Here is an 8,449-nt window from a genome sequence, read left to right as displayed (position 1 = left end):
TATTATGAAGAATAGGGCAAGGAAGAAAGCCGTAACAGAATGATCGTGGTAAATTATTTTTGGATAAATAAAGTAATCGCTCGTATATGTCAAAATACAATAGGAATAAAAGCCAACAATCGAGCACAACAGTAGATGTCAAATTAAAAGTTCATTAAATAATACATACATATACATATATGACGGGACGTTTCGACCATACAGTGTCTTCTTCAGCCAATAAAAATTATATATTATAATTATAATTACATTGTAATTGTAATATTATAATTACATAGAGCGCAATAAATCAAAAGTAAAAAAATAAAAAAGTACGAGCCGGGAATTTTTCTCAATGGTAAATGACAAAGCCATCCGGAGTCACATCTTACATAAAAACATTCGACTATTAAAATGTAAAATTGTGTATATATAAATATCTATAGAATCTATTGTAAAATGTAAAATTGTATATATGTGAATATCTATAGAGTCAATTCGCAAGTCTGCAGTCAAAAGTAGATCCATGATTTATTCTTCGTTGGATGGCGAAAACGAACCAAGTCAGTTGTTAAAAACGTTAAATCTTAAGTCAATCAACGGCGTGGTCAAGTTTTGAATACTTTCTGAAATTCAATGTCTCAATAGCGGGAGGAAGCTTGTGTGGTTGTTTAAATTAATCTCTGTATGAACTTACAAACTACAGAATTAAGTCGTGGTCCAATGCTTCGCGCTCTCACGGTCGATGTTAGCTTCTTTGTGTCCCAAATATTAATGACAAACATTCTTGTTTGATTAACAGCGAAGGTTAGTCTTCGAGATAATAAATAGTTAGATGTCGGTGAGTTCGCTGAAAATACTGTTATATGACTCATCTAGATACTCTGTGTCCTTATTCAAATTAATGCCATTTTTTTGTTCTTTAATATGTAACATTTCTGAGATGAGTCTTTTATAGTAGTTAGATTCCGTATCAAATATTTTAACGTTGTCCCAATCGAAGAAATGGTTAAATTCTTTAATATGTTCGGAAATGACCGAGTGTCCGGATGGATCCATTTTCATGTTATTTTTATGTTCGTTCATTATTCCAGTTTTTAATTTATCTCTTTATCTGTCCCACATAAGAAGCCTCACAGTCTTTACATGCAATCTTATATACAACGTTACTATTGGTGGCTAATGAGTTCTTGTCCTTTTGTGCTTTGATTATTTTATTCAATTTATTAAGGCATCTATAGCCTATTATGTGTTCCCTTCTATTAAATAATAATGTTGCTTTTCCAGATATGTTTTTGACATACGGAATTACTATAAATTTTCTATTAACACCGCTCGAATCTATTGCGTTGTTTTCATTACTTCAGAGTTTTCTATTTGTTTGAAGCACAAGCTCGCGCAGAAGCCTGGATTCATGAATCAAAAAATAGGAAACGACACATTAACCGGGAAGTTGACAAAAAGAGATTGTGTATTCTTGACAATATTTGTATCACAGTCAAATCATGATAACAGTCCAAACATGAGTATTTTTTGTTATGTGTCGAACAAGAAATAGGCTGTGTAATTTATAATTCAAAAAAATAATCTTTAAGAAAATAATCCTTTTCTGAGTCGGAAGTGAGATCGCACTTTTTGGCAAAAACCATACAGTTTGTTCACATATATATTTATTCCTTATAGCAGCTTCGCAATTGTATCTTGACGTAATCAAGATTAATTCATAATCAATCCATCTCAAAAAAGAAATGTTCACATAAAGGACATAAATATTCACATAAAGTACATAATTAATCGCAAATATGATCATAAGAAAAAGAACTATTCATATGAATTTATGAGTCAATCTGATTGTAATTAGTAAAAAATTGTTTTGCACAAAACACTTTATTACAAACAGTCATATAATTCTGAAGGAACTGTAAGTCTGCGAACAAATCATAGAAAGAAACCTTTTACAGTCCACTATGTATTGCGACGCTTTTTCCCCGGTCTCGCAATCCGGTGGAGGGCTATCGTGGATTGGCAGCACGCGCAACTAATTCCGACACTAAAGATTGGGCGCCAGGTGCGATGGATCGCACCACCGTACACTATTATCTCTAACGCTATATTCCCGGCAATACCTCAGGGCGTAGGGCTCGTTCAGGGAATTCGGAAAGAGGCGTCACGCAATCAATCACACACACAAAAATAAATAATAATAACATATAATATATTTAGTCAGGTAATGTCAATAGGTGTAGGTACAATCGGTCTGAGCCTTTCGTATTACCGCAAAAATGTCGGATAGGCTGACGCACGAATGCCGCATAAATACCGCAATAAGTGCACGCGGTACTGTCGAATTAAGCACTGTAGATTAACGCACGCGAAGTTAGATCAACACAACAGACAAACGCCGACGAACACACAAAAACTTAACATAAGAAACAATTACAATTCAGGTATCGCGGTACCTGGCTTCGACTAACAACGAACTTACGCCACGAGGGCGACAAACCGCCTCGCCGCACCTTCGGTTGCTCTTTCAACGCGCACCCGGGCCACCTCGATTCCGCACGACGCAAAAATTATGGGCGATCTCGCCGTGTCGACCACGCTGGCCGGCGGTTGCCCCGAACACGAAATAAGGACTCGTATCGCGGACGATCCCGCGGCTTGCCACGCGAATCCCGAATTCTCTCGCAAGCACGGAGATTCAGCGGCCCCGCGCCGATCCCGTCGATCCCTCCGTCCCGCCAAACACAATATTCGCCGTCCTCGAGGGCCCGGATACGTTATTCAGATACGAGGGCGAGTGCCCTTCAAATTACATGACCACTCGCGGCTCGCCGTTACCCGCACAATTCGCTCCCGTTATCGCCACGCAAGGCATCACTCTCATATGGTCAAGACGCGACACGAGTACGAACATAGACTCTAACACAATAAAACGCGACACGATTACGAATATGAACACCACGAAACGCGACACGATTACTTACATTAACGCAGCGAGACGCTACACAATTTGACCCGATTAATCCGACTCACATATCCCACGCCACGCGACTGTCGGCCGTGGCGGTGCTCGCGGGGAGGGCACGATTGGTCTCTACGCACTAGAGAGCTCACTCTCGGTAAGGCCCTGGCACGATTTCCACCCGACTCTATCTTAATGCGAGCGCAAGGTACCGCACGCGCTCATTTCGCAGTCCACAGGTAATCCTGCGGCGTTCAGGTAACCGATGCGTGCCATGGGCCAGTGCCTCGAGCGAACCCTTTTTTCCTTACAATGCGTCGTAGTCCCTTCAATAGTCCGGGCAGCTCGGAATCCGGGTGATGCTTCTCGCTCTTTAGCCGGCACGACAGTGTCGGAAACGATAGCCTGCCGGGATCGCGCCGGTTTCCCGCGCCGGCGCTGTAGCGTGTCGCTCGACCGGATTGCCGATCCTAGCGCTTCCTGCGCCTAGGCCGCACGTGCGCCGCTCCTTCCGGGGGCGCCACTCCAATTCTAGAGCGCTCTCATCGGCGTCTCAGCTTCTCGCGCGCCCCTCTTTCCGGCGGCGCCGCTCCAACTACCTCCGATTCGGCGCGAGCTTTTCGAGTCAACCGGCTGTCCGGGCCGCGATGATCGAGTCGGCGTTCGGGGTCAGGCTGGCCGGGCCTCGGCCCCGTCTGCCGGCATCCCTTCGGGGTGACGGCCCCAGGGCTGTGCCTTTCCCTGGGCCGCTCCTCGGCACCCTGGTCTGACTGGCGTTTTGTTCGAGTGTGTCCCGGGGTTTCCTAGACTGTTATCCTGCCGCTGTTACGACCGAGTACGGAGTGAATTCCGGCCGGCAACACTCATGCACTTGCGGGGAGGTCCGGGCGATCCAACTTTTGGCCATGTCCTCTGGCCGTTTCCTTAATCCTTTGCCCTTCCTCGTTGCGGCTCCCGGCCGTTACATGTTGACTCCAGCCACCACTGGCGATCCTTTAAAAACTTAACAGCTAATTAGACCAATTATGAATACGCAACCGCTCTTTCTCCTCGCTCCAACGAGGAAGCATCCCCGAATTCCCCTCGGCCGAGCCCGTCCGGGAAGTAGACGCGACTTGTCACGTCACAGTATATATCGATAACCAAGTAACGCTTGAATATCCTATTGACTCATGCATTCCAGTAATATACTAAAATAATGTTAATCTGCAATAAAAGAATATAATCCGCAAGATAATTGAATGTAATTCGCAAGATAACTAAATGTAATTCGCAAGATAAACGCAAGGTAATTGAATATAAAACGCAAGGTAATTGAATGTAATACGCAAGTAATCGAATATGAAACGCAATTAATTGAATATTAAACGCAAGTAATTGAAGAATAAACGCAAATAATTGTTTGTTAAGGTGGTATGTCCATATAACCTATGAAAACAGATCGATGCAGTTTTTTCAGTGAAAGTAATTAAGCAACTGACGAATCTTCATGCTAAATTTGAAATGGATTGACCGTGTAGTTTCCGAGATATTATTGTCTAAAAATATGCTTTTTTCCCTATCTTAAGCATTGCGTTTATGGCGGACGACGCGTGAGAGACCGTAATTTTGAGATAAATTGATGGTAGTAAATTATGGAAAAGACAGATCAGGTTGAAAATTAGAATAAAAACAGAGGAGTGTCTTCCGAATCATATGGTACCAAAGCCAACAATCTCAACCGTATAGAATGTTCACAAAATTAGTTAAAAGACATCGATTTCAGTCCATTTCTCACTGTGATCACAAGCCTTCGGATATGTGGCAACGTCGCGCTTTGAATTCATAACGCGAGTTGCATAGGTTAAAAGTCTTATTTACACTTCTACAAAAATTATCTTGAATGGAGTTATAAAGCGAATACAAGTCACATATATGAATAAATTTATCCGTTTTCATTTTTATTTAAGACGACTTTATCATTTTTAGATAATTTCCGGCTTTTATTTCAATTTTAGAAAGGAACTGTACCAATGTGACTTTAACATGTAACTTTAATATAAAGATACCTTATTCGAAAATTAACAAAACAGTGTGACAACAATAATAGAAATTTTAGTTTAAGGGAATGCTTCGCATTTGAATTATCCATAAATAAATAGCAAGCATGAAAAATATCTTTTGTCGATCAAGTTGAATTTAGTAGGGAATGAATATGTGTAATAATAACATTTCATTACAACGATTTTTATATATTTTTCTCTGAAAATAAAAAGACTTTGTTTATTAACATATAACATACATTCTATAACAACTATGAATATTGCATACAGTCCATACATTTCATGTAGACAATCTCACAAATCAAATAATTTATCAGTACGATTTCTCAATATTTATTATATTGTTATCTACATTCAGTCTCGTGTGATATAGATTTTCTATAATTCTAAGTTGTACTTTCAGTTAAAAGTCTGATAAATCTTGGAGAAATTATCCTCCATCTACTAACTAGTAGAACAATACTATTTAAATGGTTAATAATAGAACTAATAATTTGTTTCTTGTTTGTTATTCGCTTTTTGTCTCCTCGCGATTCTGATAATAATGAAACTATATATGTATCACCCTTGGTTTTAAAATCGTGAACTAAGTTATCATATGTGATTCCCGAAGCTGCTAATTTTTTCATCATGTAATCCGTAATAACACCTTTCATAGCCGAAAAAGTTTTAGTTTTAAAATTTATTTCCCTATCATTAATGGATTTATTGATTGCAGTTGCATAAATGCATGCACAAGAAAATAAACTTTCAACATCTAACAACTGACGTACCAATTTTTCTAATACGATAACATCAAACGTAGTTTCATGGAAGTTCATTTCGAATGAATCATTTTTTAAAAAGTCTTCTGCCAATTTTGCGAGAGTGAACATACCTGGACCTTTACGGTCTGACAATTTTTTTCTGAATAATTTTAAACTATCGCTAAAGCCATAAATAATTTTTTTGAACTCGTCAACCAATGAATACTTTTTTATTTCTCTGACTAAAAAAGTTATATCAAATATTGCATTATGCGCAATCAACAATGAACCTTTGGTGAATTTAGATAAGAATTCATAAAACGCTTAAGTTTCACGCATACTCACAGTGAGTAATTTCTCACCATTCAAAAATAGCTCTCTATCAATATTTTCTAGACCATTCACTTGACTAGCTTCATTGTCGATCGTTTGTGTTGGTTCAATGTAAATGGAAAAAATGTTCTCATCAACTTTTGCTGCTATTTGCAATACATCTGCATCTTTTCGACGACCAGATGTTTCAAGATCAAAACAAACCAATTTACAATTTTCTACAGATAAAATTGTTGATTCTTCTATGCACTTCATATTATCAACACTGTCAAACAAAATGTTGCTTTGATAAGTAATACCTTCGCGATTTTCCAACGTTTTTCTCAAATTTTCTCACTAACAGGAGTTCCTAACTTACGTTTAACATCAGGTATAAATGCGTGTCCTTCATTTTTCAGTAATACGGCTGTCGCAACGCGAAAATCTGCCGAATTACTTACACTATATGATTTATTTTTAGGAAGTTGATAAGATACGATACTGTTGAACGATTCGTTCGGATTACTGGAAGCAATTATAGTATATTTAGAGGCATTGTCTGCATAATTGGAGAAAATTTTATTCAACTCTATATGTAATTTTTTATCTTTTAGAGTAAATTTATGTTTCATCAACCCTGACTTATTATTTTTTTTGCTTCGACACCATTCTCCACAATTCTCGTGAGAGTTAAATAAATGGTCAGGAATACATCTTACAGCTTTTGCAAGCCTTTCTGAGTTTTGTTTTGATTGAGCTAGAGCATAAGAAAAACATTTTTTAATATGCGATATTAAACTTTTCTTAGCCAATTCTTTAAACTGAGGTTTGATTTTGTAGATTTTCTTTGACAGATTTTTTTAACGTGGTTGATATCTGCAAGTTTGTAAATTACTTTCTTCTTCTTCTTCTTCAAATTCTCACGATTTATCGCAGGCATCAGTGTACAATTTTCATCCGCAATGACAACTTTTACTTCCACGCCCACTTCTTCTAATATTTTGCTAGAGGTAATGAGTTCGACACCAACATCAGCCTCCATCGATTTAGCGCTGCCTTTGTAATTTATTCGGCAGTCATGAATAGCGTTTTTACGTCCCACGTCACACATATGGCATTTTCTATTTCGTGTACCATAATCAAGTATCTTGCCCGTCAAAAATCAAATTATAGCTCCATATCCATTCAAACTATCGTAGCTCTTACCATTTCCTCTTTTATTCCAACCCATATCGTAAGATACTATGATATTAACAATTTTGCCAAGAATTTTAATGAGTTTTCTTGTACTGCTCATATCATTCTCTAGATTCAACAAAGCAACTTCATCAAATACATACATTTCATTAGCAAATTCTTCTTTGAAGTCATCTGGCCTATTGACATAGAAAAAAAATAGAAAATAGGAGAACGTTGAAATAATGAAATTATTGTGTATATAAAATAGTTCATTAGACGTCTTTTGCATTTTATATTGTTTTCTTATGATTTTATTAGAACATAAGTATATCAAGAGACACGGTAGTGTCTCGCGCCAAGTATACGCGAAGCGAGACCGCACCGTGTTTCGAATTACATGATCACTGACGATGTTTATTCCTAAAAGTATTTTCTGTACTCTTATATTGTAAAATACAACGTCGTTTCTTATTATAAAAAATTATATTTATTTTAATATTAAAACAAAAATTATAAAAAGAAAAAATTTTGTGAATAAAATTACATTTTGACACTGATACTAAAAAATCGCTTAGTGAATGCATAATTTCAAAATATTAACTTATTTAATTAGGAGATTCTTATTCAATACTTATTCTAATAAATATCATTATATATTCTAATTATCATTGATAATTAGAAAAATGAATCAAAAACTTGTATTAATTTTACAACATTTGTCGCAGCTCTTCAATTTTTTCTAAAACTAATCTCTTCTCTTCCATAGTAGCTTTCTTACAGCTTTCTTTTGCAGCTTCCTCAATCATGAACTCAATTTCCTGCTCATACTTTCTGAATAAATTTGGAGCATGGAAGAAACGCCAAAGATGAAATAGATATGAACATTTTTTAACTTGATGAAGTTTGACGGAGAAATTCACGATAGTACAATTATTTTATCTAGTATATTGAAAGAATGCAAATTGTATATCAAATTTAACATTTCTTATAAATCAATTATATACTAATCTTATCGAATTACAATTCTCTACATTTTCTCACAGACTAATAATATTTTGCAAAGAAACGTAATGATAAATAATAAATATAAATATTTACTCAGTGCTGCATCCGTCGTAACATCATTGTGAACTGCATTTTTTATAAATTTCTTCGCAGCATTATTAACGGTATGCTCATCATCAGTCGGTACAAGTGTACATTGAACATGTAAGGCACTTGACACT

At 36.9% G+C, this 8,449-nt stretch overlaps 1 pseudogene; it reads right to left on the bottom strand.

Moving 5' to 3' along the window:
- Nucleotides 1-491: 491 nt before the first annotated feature.
- On the bottom strand, nucleotides 492-8,029 carry LOC143902796 (uncharacterized; annotated as a pseudogene).
- Nucleotides 8,030-8,449: the final 420 nt, after the last annotated feature.

Source organism: Temnothorax americanus, unplaced genomic scaffold (assembly GCF_048541705.1).
Source record: "Temnothorax americanus isolate GAGA-0224 unplaced genomic scaffold, ASM4854170v1 Scaffold40, whole genome shotgun sequence".
NCBI lineage: Eukaryota > Metazoa > Arthropoda > Insecta > Hymenoptera > Formicidae > Temnothorax > Temnothorax americanus.
Note: the sequence above shows the minus strand (reverse complement) of the source record. Positions and strands in the feature narration are given on the sequence as shown.